The sequence below is a fragment of the Egretta garzetta genome, unplaced genomic scaffold (assembly GCF_000687185.1).
Source record: "Egretta garzetta isolate BGI_Z169 unplaced genomic scaffold, ASM68718v1 scaffold405, whole genome shotgun sequence".
Lineage (NCBI taxonomy): Eukaryota > Metazoa > Chordata > Aves > Pelecaniformes > Ardeidae > Egretta > Egretta garzetta.
The window spans coordinates 1,973,984-1,991,404 of NW_009259854.1; the positions used below are offsets into that span (position 1 = coordinate 1,973,984).

The 17,421-nt window shown below is 38.1% G+C and overlaps 1 protein-coding gene across 1 annotated transcript in view; it reads left to right on the forward strand.

The window, feature by feature from the left end:
• The first annotated feature begins 2,820 nt into the window (after positions 1 to 2,820).
• The window catches only part of GALNT1 (polypeptide N-acetylgalactosaminyltransferase 1), a 63,073-nt gene continuing 48,472 nt past the window's right edge, over positions 2,821 to 17,421 (forward strand). Inside the window, exon 1 of the mRNA XM_009639940.2 lies at positions 2,821 to 2,993. The gene's annotated coding sequence lies outside the window, so the exon portion shown is untranslated. The remainder of the gene's footprint in view (positions 2,994 to 17,421) is intronic.

The window sequence follows — 17,421 nt, forward strand, 5'->3', positions numbered from 1 at the left end:
TCAACAGGACAGGCGGGGAGAAAATGAGATGGAAAAAAACCTCATGGGTCAAGATAAAGGCAGTTTAATAAAAGCAAAATCAAAATCAAAAGCCACGCACGGTAGCAAAAGGAAAGCAAAGTGGTTTTTTTGTTTGTTTGTTTTTTTTCTCTACTTCCCATTAGCAGTCGGTGTCCTGCCTCTTTCCGGGAAGCAGAGCTTCAGTACACATAGGAGTTGCTCTGGAAGACAAATGTCATAAAAAATGAATGCCCCCCCTTCCTCCTTCTTTCCCTTAGCTTTTATATCTGAGCCAATGTCATACGGTATGGAATATCCCTTTGGTTTGTTTGGGTCAAATGTCTTGGCTATGTCCCCTCCCCAGACCTTGCCCACTCCCTGCCCACTGGTGGTGGTGGGGGAATGTTGGAGACACAGCCTTGATGCTGTGGGAGCACTGCTCAGCAGTAGCCAAAACACAGGTGTGTCACCAACACCTTTCTAGCTACCAATAGAAAGCACAGCACTGTGAGGGCTGCTATGAGGGAAATTAACTCCATCTCAGCCCAACCCAATACAGTCAGTTTTGGCTATTATGCTTCAAGAAAGATGTAGGCACAGTTAATTTGCCCCAGGAGGGTAATGGTAATGACTGGCAATTTAGAAAAGATGGTATGTGCAGAAAGAATGGTTGAATTGGCATTTTTGTGACCCAAAGAAAAGATCAAGGGAAATTATAAGCTTTTAAGTGTGTGGAAGTTCACTACAAAAAAAAAAAAAAGCGAACATCTGCCCTTGGTAGATGTGCCTTGCTTACTAATGGCAACATGGACCATTCTCTAGGTCTTGCTCTCATTGTTTGCTTTTTGTTTGTGTGTTTTATAAGAGCTATTTCTGTCCAGTGTCTGGACAGCACTGAACAGAGAGCATGTCATCTTAGGATCCTTTGAGGAAATATATAAATTAGCAAAATCACTAGAATATGGATCTTCGTCTAACCAGATAGATGTATAAATAGATACTTCAGTTAAAATGCTTGAGCAGGTAGAAGAAAACTTGCTCCCAGATTTGCCGCTTAACCAGTTATGGACTAGTTTCCCCATCTGTAAAAATGGATCATGTTTTCTGCCTCTTAAGGCAGTTGAGTTTTACTGAAGAAAAGCAATACAAAAAAAGCTAATTTAACATAAGTAACACTGATTTTATTTGTGGGTTGTATGGTACAGTGCAATGTGTACAGCCTAGTCAGCTATATCATAGAAGTCTGTGTGTTTAATCTTCTTGAAGGCTGTGACTAACTTGCTTTGTTAAAGGTTGGCTGGGTCTCTTCAGAATTATGTCATGATCTCTTAATATTTAACACTTGCAGAAAGGTAACAGTCATGTGATCTATGTTGGGTGTCCTGCTGGTTATGTCTTGGGTTATCTTATGAATCTGTATTTTTCTGGCCCTTTGAAATTTCCCTATTTTGTTCAGATTTGGTAAAAATTTATATTATTTCTGAGAGATCCTTAGCCAGTTCTTCTAAAATTCAGATTGTAAGCCACTTCTGTGGATCTAAAACTGCTTACTATTCCTATTCTATCAGTATGCTTTATCAGTATTTTGGTAATCTGACCTCAAATGGAGAACAAAATTAGGAGTTGAGACATTTTCCCTTTCTATTTTGATATGCAAAAAAAGGGGGAACTGCCAAGTATTATACTTACTTCACCTGCCACAGTACTGGAGTAATAATTTGTTTCAGAATAAGCAGTTGACAAACATCTTTTCTATCACTGCCAATCTTAGCTTTCCTCACCATGTATTTCTTCCATGCTGTCATGTTACCATGGTGTCAGCATCTTTTTTTTTCTCCCTTGTACATAATTTTTCATTGGACAGGCAATACATAAAGCTAACACTTTAAACGGGTAGAGCAATAAACTTGAATAACTTAGTAGGCTCATATAGAATATGGCAAATACAACATATAAACTCATAATATATGGCAAATACTGCTTAAGTGTAGGCATGTTACAACTGCATTAAAAATAAAAAAATCTGCTTTCTTGTCTGTTAAGATATTTTGTTTACTTTTCAGCTGCTTAGAATTTCCTTCAGACATCTCTGTATTAACTGGGTAAAGGAAGAGATTTGGAGGAATTCATTCAATACTGCTAAAATTTTAATAGATAACACTTTGAAAGGTTCAGGCATGATTTCTCATGTGTCACTTTTTCTTTTTAGAAGTGAGCAAACATTTCTTCTTAAGCATCAGGTCTGTGTTAGTATAATAACACTTTTTTTTTTTTTTTTTTTAAAAAAAGCGGCCATTATAAATGCTAATGCTTAACTTGTGGGCAAGAGATGAAAGAATGTAAAAAAACCTACGTCTGTAAACTACAATACGTATGGGAAAACTTAGTCCAAAAGAATGATCATCTGGGGAGCTGCTCATATGAATGTGTGCCGTTGAGGCGGCTGTTTTCTAGCCTTACCAAGAGCAATTCATAGTTTGTTGTGCTAAGTGTTCGTGATTGGATAGAGGGCGACATATATAGAACTCAAAAATAGATAACTGCTTATTTGGGAAGACAGGCAGTCCTCCCACTTAAATCATATCATCTGAAAGGCTAAAAAATTTTAATGACTTGTTCCACCTCTCTACTCTACCCTGCATATGTTGTTTTCATCACAGGCTCAGTTCACTGCCTTTTTTTAGAAGCAGTCTTTTGGCTCCTTCTCACTTGCACAGGATTTTGAAGTCTTAAATGCTGGAAAACTTTCCGCCCCTTCCACCTCAAGCTCTGCCACAACTGAGTGGAGAACTTACCTGAATTTCTGTTTTTCTTCTAGGGCAGCCTTAAGACCTTGTGGATGGAAGACCTCTTGTACTTCTGTGTTCATGTCAGAATGGCCTAGGCCAATCTGTTGCTCTATGGTTCCTACCACAGGCGCTCTACAGCAATGTATTGGGATTTTGCCACCAGTGCTAGTGGACCATCCAGATGGCTGTAAACCCGCAGAAGAGGTTAGTACAAAATGTGATCCAGGAATTTTTGACGCGTTGGTCAGGTCGGTCTGCTTTGGATGTACCTTAGAGCAAAGGATGTATCTTAGAGACCACATGTATGCTACTACGTTTGTCATTGCATATTCTGTATTTTTCTGTCCCTTCAAGGTCCTGGTGGACCAGTTCAGTCGTCTGCAGCTGTTAAACAGGTGTCCATAAGAATCCCTTTAGAGATTAGTGCAAGCATAATTTATTGGTTACTGTGGTTGTCTCTGGGTATTGGAAAGTACAGTATCCAGGTGGGTAGAGCACCCCATTTTCAGTTCTCCTGAACTTACCTTTACTCTCTCAGTATGATATCATCTTGAAAAGAGTTATCTAGGCCAACAAGCTGGAATTCACATCAGTTTTCCATCCAGCTGAATTAAGAAAGCCTGCTTTTTATTTTCTATGTTTCTACAGTAAACACAATTCACTTAAAGCATCCTTGTCAGTCGACAAGAGATAACTTATTAAACTACAACTGTGTAGCCACTGACTGCTCAATAAGGTGTTTAACAACTAAGTTCTTGTCAAGCCATCCCTCTGTGCATAAAATTTTTCTTTTAGCTTGGCTGAAACAAGGAGGAGAACCGAAGTTTAACAGGACAGACAGGCAAAGATGTGGTAGGATAAGTCTGTTTTCTTTGGCAGAAAAGATTAACCAGTTCAATTGTATTGAGCGTATTAAATGTTGTCCTCCACTTGATACCCTTGGTATTGACATTTTGTGCTTATTTTTCACCTTGTTTTTTTTCTTTCCTGCAAACCTGTTAGCTCCTTTTAAAGGTTAGTTTTCACAGATTGAGTTCTGAAGAACTCACCAGGGCCAACTTTGAAGTTCAGGTTAAGCGGGGTAAAAAGGGAAAAGACTGTTTCAGGTCTGAGTGGATCCTTTTCCAGTCAACTCCAAAAGATTCTAATCTGGCATGTACTCTTAAATTCGGTGCTTAAAAAGTATAACTTGAACAAGCATGAGTTTAGGGGAGAGGGGTAAAGTATATCCAAAATCACTACCTAATACTGTTAAATAATAGTAGAGGCTACTCAGAATAAAAAAAGGGGGGGGGGGGAAAAAGAGCAGAACAAATTTTTTACTTCTGGTTTTACTGCTTGTGGCCTCTCAAGCCGCAGATCCACTGGTATTTCTTCTGCTGTAGCCCAGCCACCACTTCTGTGGCTGTTGACTCTAATGGCGAGTTTAATGAGGTAACAGATTTGAGTGGAAATAACTGCTATTGAGGAGGATACCTGATTGGTCTGCATCCTTCGGTCTGGGTCTGCACTGGGAGACTGGTGTGGTTAAAAAACAGGATTGTTTGTAGTTATTTTTCAGTTGTGTCAGTTCCCTGATTGAGTTTCTTCATTGCTGTGTAAATTTTTGCTGGCAAAGCAGAAGGCCAGCATGTTGGAATGAAAGAGAAGATGGACTGGCAACTACTTACACAGTAGCGTGGTGCTGAATCTTTAACCATGATCTAACCACGTGGTATGGCTTCTCAGGCATGTCTAGTCTATTGTGGTAAAGATTCTAGTATCTTCAGAGAAGTTGAAAATCTTTCAGAAGGTACTGAAAAGTAATTTTAAATGAATTGGAGCACAGCATTTTAAAAGAGGCTTTAAAAGTATCTGAATTAATTTAAATTTTAAAAAAAGTGATTGTGTTACTCAAATGCTGCGGTCTCCAATTATGTGTAGCTGAATTTGCAAAACAGTTCCATCATATTCCCTTTTTTTAATGTTTTCTGACACATTAACCTTTTTTTGGTGACCTGTTTCTCTCTTGGCTCTGAGTCAGGTATGAATTTTGAATTGTAAAAAAACCTAAGTTGCTACCAGCTTTCTACCTTCAAAAATGATGTGTCAAATTAAATACATTAGCTGGTTTTTACAAAGTGCCTGACAACTTCTGGAAAAAAATTGGCAAAGTAATAAGCACCTGGGTATTTGAAGAAACTTAAATAATTTAGTGAAGTTTAATACATCTCTGCCATACCTAATGTTATACTGATTTTTTTTCTCTATGCAACTGTGCAGAAAACTGTTAGCATCAATCTTACAGGTAACTGGGGAAAAAAGTGAACTCTTTCAAGAAGTAATCTTTCTGCCTTCAATTATATATCACATTCTTCAGATTTGTCTGGACTGCTGCACAGTGCAACAAATAACAAATTCTAAATTTTATTTACTTTTTCCCCTATTCATGCAACGCTTATATCTTGATATGGCGGTTTCATTTAAATTTGCTAAACTTTTTGCATATTAGGATGAAAACTTACAAGTTAAGCCAGATGGCAAACCTTTTTTGGAGTCACTAGCTGTAAGAGTATAGTCTTGAAATTTAACATGTGAGTGAATCTGCCATTTTTCTTCTAGAGAATTAAGAAATAAAATCCAGCAACATTTTAAAAAGGTTTATTACAGAATGCTGAAAGTGTAGCATTTTCATGTGAAAAAATGACTTTGTTTAAATACTTTCCATGAGCTAAGTGAAAACTTTTTTTTGCAGTTTTATTGATTTTTTTTTTGTTGTTTTTTTCTAGCACTTTCTTTCACAAATGAGCTCAAAACATGATAGATTTATTCTTGTTTTAAACAAGTACAGATTTTTGAAGCCATTAACAAAACAGGATTGCTGTTCTCTGTAGAGTTCAACTTATTGTTTCCATTCTAATGCTTTTGATCAAATGTGAACTTGATCAATTTTTTTGGTCAATTTTTTTTTTATTTTTTGATGAAGTTGAAAGTTGGGAAGAGTGCTCAGTGGTTCTGTTTAACCTTTGGAAATCCAAACTGGAATTTCCTGCACAAATGCTGTGATTACAGTGACTTGATAGGGCTATACCCAAGACCTTCTTCTAATTTATATCCACGTGTTTATAGACCTTTTTCTTTCTTGTTACATTTTCTCTTATTAGTAATGGTATGCTTTTTATAATGGTGTGTCCAGAGTACAGCAGAAAGGTCATTCTGAAACTATAAACCCAAGACATTCTTTGTAACACTTTGCTGGATTTAAATGCAACATGCTCTTGGTCTCAATGTTCATACTTCGTATTTTAAGTTTCAGCAAACCAACTTGAACTAGTGGATTAATTAATTGTTTGGAAGTACTGCTCTAGTGAATATAAAGAGGTTTAAAATATTTACTGTAGTATTAGAGATGAGTCTGAGAAAAGTCTTCAATGCAGCCAGTGTTAAGTTTGGAAATACTGGCAAATGAAGTCTTGGATTCCAAATATTTTTTTTTTTATAAAGTTATCTAGTATATGTGGTTCAGGGCAGGGGGGAGAGTACAAAGCTGTTCACAATACAATGAATAGACTGGATTTCCTGTGCTTTTTAATCTTTGGGGGTTTTTTCTGTATAGTCTCAGTATTCTGCAATTAAGTGATTTTATTATATGGCCAGCCAGCAGATTGTCTTTTTTTGTTTGCCGTCACATTTCTGCCTGTCTTTCGTGACTATTCAGTTGAGGTTTTTGTTTTGTTTGTCTACCAATCTAGCTTTTTCATGTATTCGTATTTCTAGCGACTGCTAATGTAAAAACGGTTTCATTTATTTGCATTGACCTGGGCGGGTCAAACTGAGTTCTTTCCCCTCCATTTAATGCAATATGGAAGCTCTGCCTGCTGGTAACTTGTAATGAGCTAGACATGTGTCCATGGTGAATTACAGTTTCTATGCTTAGGTCCACCATTTATAGTTGTCTACTTTTACAGTTACGGAATGACGTATTTGCTGGATGGGTGAATGCTGCGTGCTTCAGGTTTTTTGTTTGTATGGTGGCAGCCTCGGAGACGTAAATGTAAGAGCAGCGGGGGAAGGAGAGTGCATCTGCTTGCATGAAACAGATTTGGTCAGAGCTGTTGCCTGCCTGAGAGTTAAGGATAGCTTGTTTGCGTGAATATCAAAGGGGAAAATGCAGTGAAAAGGAAAGGGAGAGTAGACTTCTGTGAGAATGTCTCAGAATTTCTTCTTGTTTACTTATCCAAAGTAGAACCCAAAATACAAGCATTGCCTGCTCTACAAATAGACGTTATGTGGACAAATTTATGGGTCTTTGAAGAAAATCTCATGGTTGTTCTTTTTATAGCATGTGTCCATTCGCATGGGTTGGCAATGGAAATAAAGAACTTAAAGCATAGTATTTCTCAAGCTTGTGTTGTCAGAGATCTCTGGGAAGGCAGAGTTGAGAAAAACGAAATCTAAAGCAAGGGAGCATAAGAAAGAGGGAATGCAAAGGATGGATGTGAAGAATCTTATCCTTAGCACAATACTGTGCGTGTTAATTAAATACAAAACAGTTGTTAGCAGCAGAAGTTACCTGCTGAGCAGGCAGCTTTATGATGTGGAAACAGACTTTGTGTGTGAATGTATGCTTAAGAGCTATATGGCCTGCCTCTATAAATACAGAAACTTGCTTTCCATGTAGAATTTATATTTGCATATGGATATAGCAAAGTGGCACAAGTTTTTATGCGAAGCATTGCAATAATTTAATGAATATATCATGAAATTGGACAATGCTAGCTTTTTTTTTTTTTTTTTTTTTTTTTTTGTCCATATCTGATCAGGCTTTTCTTTCTAGAGAAAGAGAAGCATATGTTCTGAGGTTGGTTGGGTATTTTTTTTTTTGGTGTGCTAGGTTTTTTGGATGGATGTCTGATGTTTTTTCTGTATTTCAAAAAGGGTTTCGCCCTGCAAAACTGCTGAGCTGGTTTTGTTAGAATTTTTGTTTCCCTAGGTGTGGTGGGGTGTGTGTACTATTTTTAATTTATTTTTTTTTTTGACTGTCTGCAGCATCACTGTTAAAGGGATGGGAAATAAAACTTGTTAATAAAACCCTTGAATTCTTTACCATTCATTTTACTTGAGATAATAGAACCTACCATGTGTTAAATGATTGTCATCCTTATTTTGTCAAATAATATTTCCTAATTCTTTAAGTCTTCATGTTTAGTCACATGCGTTATCCTATTCAGTTTTTAACTTGATATCTGCCTGTATTTGATTTGTCAGCAAGTTCTGCAGTTACTCTAGGCAGAATTCAGCCAGCTTTTCTAGGATAAACACTCTAGGCCCCAGCATGTAACATCAATTTTTCTTTACCTGTACTGTTTTCAAAGCTTTTCTTCTAGAACATTTTTTTAAAAAATATTTTCCATGTATACTGAAGACAGAGAAAAAATGTTCTTCAAATGTATTTGGTATTTCCTCAAGTTTCCTTCTGGAATTTAATCCACAATAGGAAGTTTTCAGGATTAGAGGTTTCTGCAGTTACATAAGGATGGTTGAATCTGTTCACTGCAATTTACCCCATGTTTCCAGAAATCTCCTTTATAATCTTTTTTCTAATTAGCTGACTCTGCTTTTCTTTAATTCAAATTCTTGCTCATTAGTGATTCATCCTTAATGATGACTATTTGCTTATATAATTTTCTGCAGTCTTTAAAAGTGTTTGAAGAATTAATGAACAATTTTATTCCACTCTAGCTTTTGCCTTTGATACATATCTAAAGAATAATCAGAAGCTTTATGGAGGTTGGATATTTTAGAACATTTGAGACTTAGCTTGCAAGATTTAACAATTTCTCTTAACATGTGAGGAAGGTTTCAAGATTGTTTTGTAAAAAAATTATTCATTTGATTGTTCATAGTCTGCTTAGGTCTTTGTCTCTGAAAAATGTGTAACTAGCTTGGTGTCGGTGAATTCTTCTGACCTTTAAGTAGTCCAAGATTTCTTCTTGAAATTTGTGATTCGTTAATACTGACACCTGAGTTGCTAGTTTCTTCTCTTCTAACTTCTATCTTAACAGCAGAATAGAGAGTAAATTCCAACCCCCTCTGTCTCTGTTCATCAGTGTTTTCAAGAACAATCTGCTTATTTCCTCAAAATACTTCAAAAGCAAATGCAACCTGACATTAGTAATTGTTGATGTATGCAGGCTGAGGAAAGTATCATCTGCAGAAAATTCTACTGAGTATTTGACACATCTATATGAAAAATGATCTATTGATAAGGATAGTATTCATTTTAGTTCAGTCTCAGCTGGTAAAAACTGAGTTTGCAGTTTGACATTTTAATGTCAAACTTCTAAAAACTTCTGAAAGTAAATTCAATTGTTCTGGACTATGCAGAAACATTATAAAGGAAGATGAAAAATACGAGCATTGAGAATATGGAACAGCTTACTGTGTTTTTATTTCCACATAGTCTAATCTAGTGCATATGATTTCTTAAAGAAGATTGCTCTAAACAGAAAATCTGGGGTTTTTTCAGAAGGAATTTAAAATTAACTTTAGAAGAAGTCCTGTCAGCTAGCCTGTTCTACTTATAGCTCATCTTGCCACCTGTCAGATGATTTAAAATAGTCTTTGGAATGTGTGACTTCTTGATTATTAGAAATTCTTAACTGCTTGCATGCTTTTGGTCTTAGTGAGCATATGCCTTGTAAGGCCAAGTGATGTTGCTTTTGGCTAGAAGCCTTCATGCTGTGTTACATCATTTCACAAGCCTGAGTATCTAAAGTATGTGGAGGTGTTCACAGGTTTCTGTTGCAGACAGCAAATAGTGTACTAATAGGCCTAATCTCTACTGCTGTGACACTATCTTGTTGTAATATAAATTTGGGGTACTTCAGCTTTTTATTTCTTAAAAGAACCTTGAACAGGGATTTAGCTCTGATAAGGAAGCTAAAATTACTTAGTTTAAAAAAAAAAAAAGTTTCTTCTGAGTAATGGTGAACTTGCAAGGTCTGTAGCTCACATGACAAAGTTGTTTTTCTTGAGGAAATGGAGGTCTTCACCTAGAGCACCGGTGCTGATGTGACCTGGATTTTCCTCTTCCAGTCCCATAGTGTAGGAATTGGAAGACCAGCTAGCATAGCTCTTCAGGGATTTATGAAGGTTGGAGTCAGTTCATGGCTCTGGGATGCTAAATGGCAGGAGTGTTGCTGTACTGAAAAAGCTAAGTCACTGACTGTACATCTTCCAAAAAGAAAAACGCAAGAAAATCCCACCTCATCCTTCTAGGCTTCTGTGAAGGGTAGCAGAAAGCTCGAATGGGTCTTACTGATGCATCTTCAGCCCTTAGTTATTGTATGTCAGGGGTTTATGAGCTTGGTGCATTCTAGTGCTGACATTAAAATCCTCTCTTGCTGCTGTTAATAAGAAAAGCTTTTCACTCATGAATTGTTCATTGTCTTCATGCTGCCTGTGATACTCACTGATGAAAAGACTGTCTGTATTCTCTAGCTGGCTGTTACTCTAAGTCCAGCACACCCAGTAGCCCTCCCAGAGCATGCAGGTGAAGTAGCTGCGGCTTTAACGAGGAATGTTCAGCATCTGAGGTGTCAGTAGCCCAATTTAAGACTGCACTTGTTTCAGGAAAAGAAATAACTGTCTATTGGCTTATAAATCTGCTTTCCTAAAAGGATTGCCTATTCTGTAGCTGTCAGGAGAGGCAATACCTGCTGTTCAATGTAAGAAGGAAAAGATTTGAGTAATAGTGGTTTGAACTTACCTGCCAGGACTGTAATACCCAATAACTTAATGCAATTAAATTGGACTAATGATGCACTCCTAATAGTTGAAGCAGTACTGTAAAAAGATGTATAGGTTTTTCGGTTGCGTTTTTTTAATAGGATTTGCAATATTAAAAGTAATGTATACTGATTGTTCACTGGGCATAACAGAAGTATAGTTTAAATCTCAAAGCAGTTGAGAGAATGGAAATACCTGAAGGATCCCTGAATAAGTCTCTCTATTTTTAGATAATTTTCATTCAACCTGGACAGCAGATGGAAAAATGAAATTGTTGCCTCAGTCACTTGAAAGCTACTTTAAAGTCATGAAACAGAAGTCTAGTCAATCTCAGCTGCTTATATGACAGCAATAGTCTTTGCACTTTTCTTGTGTTCTTGGTTTCCAAATTTTAGCTATCCTCTTGAGCTCTTGTAATATTTACAGTGATATTCTGTTAGGGAATCTTTTGTCTCCCTCCTGGACCACTTCATTCTTTTTCTTATATAGCAAAAATTGGTGTGAAAAAAGAATGTAAATCCAAAATCTGTGGATTAAATTGATTTTGAATTTTTATTATTTGATTAAAATACTGTTCCTCTGGTCCTTTGAAACCTTGTCTGTAGCAGTTTCTTCCTGCAAGCAAGATAGGGTTTTCTTAAAGTCACTCTAAAAAGCATTGGCTACGGCTGGGGAAAAGAAGTAACTTAAGAAGGGCTTTCAAAAGCTTTCTTATTTGAGGAGTTCTGTAAACAATCTTTTATTTTATTCTCAAAAACAATCTATTGGAACAATTTGGCATTAGGGGAATCCATGAGTGTGGATATTTGGTTTGGGGTTTTTTTATCTTCCAAAAGACCAACTTAAGCACAAAAAACCAAACCAAAACAAACCCCACCCCAAATGCTGAGCTGGTATGGAGGATTTTTATGACAAAGACCTGGCATCTGCGTTTGCTTCTAGAAGCAGTTAATTTAGGCCTCTTCATTTGTGTGCATTACTTTTCTACGAATTCCAGGCTGGAAGAGTGGGAGTAGAAAGGACTGCTTGGATCACTGTGTCCAGTCCCCTTCAGTGGTCTCTTATAAATCCACAGGGTTCTGCTTTGAAGCATCTTCTCTGCCAGATAAATAGCTCTCCCTCTGCCCTTCCCTTGTGAAGTGCTGGTGCATTGTGCAATGGTTTCTGGTTTTATATCTAAAGAGAATACTTGAATGATGCATCCAAAAATGTCATTGGCCTTTTGTCCATGACTGGGTGACACTGGCAGCTCACAGCACCACCCTTATGAGCCTTTGCTTTATTGAAACTCTTCAGCTGATAGAAAAGTTACAAGCTCCAATGTGTACTATTGAACGTATTTTATTAAATGTTGTCTCGATTCTGTTATTCCAGTCCACAAAACCATCTTTCTTCCTACTTTATCACTTGTTCCTTTTTAACAGCAATAGGTCTTAAGATTGCCCATCTAGATTTAGCACCAAGATTACTAAACAAAATGGTTGCCAGATTATCAAAGGTGCATTCTCAGCAGCCTACTAAATTGGTTTTTTTTTTTTATAAGTCTTTACAGTCTGCTTTGTAATCTTCTTGTTTATCCATGTTATTTTTTGTATTAATCTTGATCTTCCTCACCTTAAATAACTATTTTCCTTGTGGGAGCTATATTTAAAATGTTTTGCACTAGGTGACAGCAATAACTTTGAAGTCAGCTATAGATTGAATGAAATTTACGCTGTTCTAATTTTATCGAAACTGTATTGCTTTTTATTCAACTTCTGATCTACTTATATCTACTTATAGTATTTATATACTATGTTAATTACTACATGAATGTATACTATGTTAATGTAGTATTAATACACTTTATTATATTAAAATATCCGTATATGTCTGGACAACTTGCTGTCCTTCAGAATATCTTTGCATTTATGCCTGTTTCAGGTAGTGCATGTAGTAAATTACCAGAGTTTTCTGGTATCACGCTTAAAAATTTCACTTGGCATTTCTTTTTGGGCCCTACAGAAGGGATTATACAGGCCTGGTTTTACCAGAGTGGGAATTCTCCGCTGTTTTTATTTCATCGTGGATTTGATAATTTCCGTGTCCTTGTCCCTGTTGCAATTAATTTTCCCATATTTAATCTTTATTATATGGAGGTAAACTATATTTCTAGTATAATTGGTATTTGGGCCATACTAGGTAGTTATTAATCTGCAAATGATCATTTTTATTTGAATAGTACTGATTAGAAAGAGAATCAGGAAGGACTGTGTAGTGGTGGGAGCTGCTTGAAAGTGTTGGCCAAATGCTTGCTTGATTTCCTGGAAAATTGTGAGGAGTTTTAATCACGATAGTACATGCTGCTTACAAACTCATTTGCGAAACCATTAAGCACTAATTTGCAAAATTATAAACTGTTTTCAGAAGTTAAATGATTGTAGTTAAGATGTTTCTGAAAGTATAGGTACCAAAATAGCAATGTCTTTTAAATTAATTTTCTTGCAGTAACTGAAAGAGCTTAGTTTTGAAAGTGTTTCTACTCAGTTTAGGAATGTTATTTCCTTATTATGTATCTGTAGAAGTAATCAGAACTAATCATACAGGTTAAGTAAAGACTATTTAGATAAGAAGGTCCTTTCCAACCCAATCTATTCTATGATTCTGTGATTCTAAGCAGGGAGAATCAGAGGTTCAAGTGCACAGTGACTTAGTTCCATACAGTTATAAACAGTTTGACAAAAATTGGGGAAGGAGTACATGTTTGTTGTTCCATTTTTGGCATCACCTTTCGAAGTGATGAGCTGGATTTTCATCTCTCAAGAGCTTCTACTTTTATAAGCGTATTTATGCATTCTAATTTATCTGTAGGAAAGCCTTTTTGAACCAATAACTTCAACCTTGTTTTTCAAGTGTAGTCAGCTACTCCTATGTTTCTATTTTATTCTTCCTTCATTCTGAGGCCTACCAGTTTTAGAAACATAAATGATAGTTTTTTTAAATGGTCAATTTAAAAAATTGACTTATGAATTGGAAATTCACTTCTGATGAATTGAAAGTATAGTCTTCCTACACAGGGCAAGAAGAATAGAAATTGATTTTACTGACCTACAGTTCTCAGATTTTTCTCAAGAGTAGGTTTACCTTTAATGAATTGTTCTCATACTGCTCAGGCTGGTATGATCTGTTTTCTCTCATTGCTTCTTCAGAACTTACTGTTGCTGAATTGTACTGAAACAGATGACTTTTGACTACTAAAACCTTTCAATATCTGTCAAACAAGAGTAGCCCAATGAAGAATACTTCTCTTGTGTTAACTTCTGAGCAGAAGAGAGTACTGACATCCTTGAGCTTGTGAATATTTTTTTCCTGATGAAATTTAAGATGTGTTTTATGTTTCTGTGAAGAAGACACAGAATCCACCTGTTTCCCATAGGTGATGGGTTGACCCTCTGATGTGAATGGTTTGGGGTTGGTTTTTTTTTTTTTTTTTTTTTGCATTTGGTTTTACAATGTTGAAACCAGGTAACACTATGTTTATCCTGAAAATGACCTACTTACTGATAAGCTGATGGTAATGGTAAACAAGCACTAAAACCAATTTAACAGAGCATGGGCCAGTAAAAAGAAAAAGATACATCAGCACAGTAGCAAAAAATAGTTCTGAAACCTGAGTCTAGTGTTGGCATCACTTCTGTTTTCAAATATAGACATACTCAACTGGATAGGCCTCATTAATCGCTCAGCTATGTGGAGTTTTAGTGCTCATATTGACAATTTGCATTTGCTTCATTTTTTAGAATTTTGCTCAAAAATCCATACATATGCCTAATATGTTACCTTAGAGTATGCCAGTCTTTTCTCCCTCATTACTAAATAGACTGAGAAGCTGAAAATTCAATTTTGTGTAGGCCATCAATCTTCCCTGAGATGCTGTTCAGTTAATCACTTTCCATTTGGTTTAAATTGATATTAATAGCTTAGAAATAGCAAATGTTGTGTCAGGATTTTGATGAGCCCTTACTTTGTGCCAAGTTCTGTTTATTCATATCTGAAAGTTTGGAAAACAAACCTTACATCAGCTTTGTTTAGGTGCCACATCCAGTGTTGAATAACAGCAATGAAGTCCTTTGTCAAGTCTGTTTACAAAGTTGTATTGAAGACTCATCACTAGTATAAACAAAGATGAAGTTGGTCCAAAGATAAAAATGACTGAATAGTCATGTGTCATACTGAAAAGAGTAAGCATTCTTTCCCATGTCAACTGTGTTTGGTAAAAGAGGTGGTAAACTGAAACAATGCACTTCCATGATCAGTAATTTTAAAGATGACCTTCTTCTATAGTGTCAAGTGTATCATGGTTTTTGTCAGGGGGAAAAAAAAAAAATCACCTGACCTTCAGAAGTAACAAGACTTGAATGTGCCCAATTTTCCTCCTTTAACTTTATTCTTGATAAGTTGTGGCCTTGGATTCTACTCTTTCCAAGGTGTTTTTAATACTCCTTTTATTTCCATGATGTAAAGGTTTTGCTATCTATTATCCAGCATTTTGAAGGGAGGAAAAATACTTGGTTTTGCAAAAATCTTCAGTTCTGTTACATTAGTCAGTGGCAAAGACAACTACTAAACCTGTGTATTTTGGGATTATTGCTATGGGTACAGGACTTGTCTATAGGTGCAGCTGACTTTCTTAGCTGTAAGGACACACTGCTGATTCATGTTAAAGTTGCTATCAGGCTCCAAAGGTTTGTTTCTGCAGAGCATCTTCCTAGCCTGTTGAGACCCAGCCTGTATGGATAATAAGGTTATTCCGTGCTGGACTTTTTACTTGCATTTATTGAACCTCTTGAGGTTTTCAACCTGCCTGTTTTTCTAGTCCTTGGATGTCCCTTGCATTGGCCACCCAGGGCCATTCCAAGGTACTGTTTCAGGGTATCATCTGCCTGCTCCAACCCCAGTTGGGTGTCACCAGCAACCTTGCTGAGTGTGCGTTCGGTCCCATTCCCCAGGTTCTCAGTAAAGACACTAACCAGTATCAGCTTCAGTTTTGACCTCTGAAGGACACCACTGGTGAGTGTCTGTCAGGTGGACTTTATACTGCTGGTCAAAACCCATAGAGCCTGGTGGCCCAGCTAGCAGTCCACCCACCAGGTAGCCCACTTCCTCAGGTCATGTCTCACCCAGTTCCGACAAGCTGCCAGGTTGGTCAAGTATGATATGCCTGTGGTGAATCTGCACTGTCTGTTCCCAGTTGCTTTTTTTTTTGGTGTGTGTGTGTGAATGATGTAGGTTCCAGGAGGATTAGTTACCCAGTCTTCAGAGGGACTGAAGTGAGACTGACTGGCAGATGTTTCTACAGATCCTCCTTTTCCTTCTTGTTTATAGCTTTTTTCCTAATCCTGAGGCGACAATCTGGACCACCATGAACTTTCAGAGATGATGGAGAATGACCCTGCAATAAAATCAGTCTGCTCCTTCAGCACCGCCAGATGCCTCCCATCTGGTGCCATGCAGTTGCACATGTCCAAGTGGCTTAGGAGATCCCCAACTCAATCTGTCTGTACTACATGTGAAGTTCCACTCCCACAGACTCTGCCTCTAGACTCTCATCTGGGACATGCAATAACAAAGGAGGCAAAAAAGACATCAAGTTACCTTAGCCTTTTCCACACCCGCTCTCACCAGGTCTGCTGCCCCACTGAGCAGTGGATCTGTGTTATCCTCAGCCTTTCCTTTGCTGGTATCCTTACAGATGCCTTTCTGGTTGCTGCTCTCGTTTCTTCCAAACTTGAACTTCAGGGTTCCCTGAGTACCTCCCCTCTACGTGCTCAGGAGATTTTTCCATATTCCTCCAAAGTATCTCTGCTTCTGCCTTCTGTGTATTCTGCACAAGTAGTGCAAGATGCCTCTCTGTGATGCTGCTTCCCTCACTTGGTCACACAGATCCTGGCCAGCAGCCCTCATTCCTTAAAGTGAGTCCTATGGCCTTAGAAGCCTGCCTTTGACACCAGCCGTGCAGCCAGGCGTTGACAGGCTGTGTGCACGCCTGCCTGAATCCTGCCCTCCCACTGGAGCGGCTGAGGAGAGCAGTATCTGGGCTGTACTCTGCACCACCCCACCACCCCCCACCCCCCCCGAGCTCTGCAATCAGGGCTCATGCTCATGATCACACCTGGCAGTATCATTGATTTGTACATGAATTGAATAGCCAAGGGGTGGTTGTCTAAGAGCTGAACTCGGGCAGACTCATGAGTCTTTCAGCAGCATCCCAGACAGTATAACTGTTCTGGGAATGCACGTTTCCTGGATTTGTCCCTTGCTCAGCCCCCATCTTGGGAGTCTCCATCCACTCACCCTTGAAATGCAATGCCTAGCTGTCTCTTCTTCCTTGCGTCGTGGGGCTCAGACCTGTGGCACTGCGAGGTCTCTGTGAAGAAGGTGTACCAGTCTGCCCACTTTGTCCTGTAGCCCCTTCCACTGAAGAAGCAGCACCTCAGGCAGAGCACCCCTCCCCTGGGTGAGGCCACCACCACCGCTCCAGCACCAGAGACAGGTACCTAGCATTTCTTACAGCCCGAGCCCTGGGGCGGTGGAACCCTCTTCCAGAGGTCGGTCTGGGTCAAGGCTCCAGTATGCTAAGAGCCATTGCTTCAGCAGAGTTTCTGGGCTCCTCTGCTTCACTGCTGTGCTGCCTGAATTCTGCTGGTAAGCAGACAGTGGAAGTGCTGTCACACGCTGTATTTTTACCACTGGTTTTAATTCATGGTACTGTAAACTGCCCAAGGGAGTGAGGGCCCTTATCTAAAGGTACAGGGAAGGCCCTTATTGATGGTACCTGGTGTGTGTTGAACTTTGCATTGCTGTCTCTTGATCACTTCCCTGA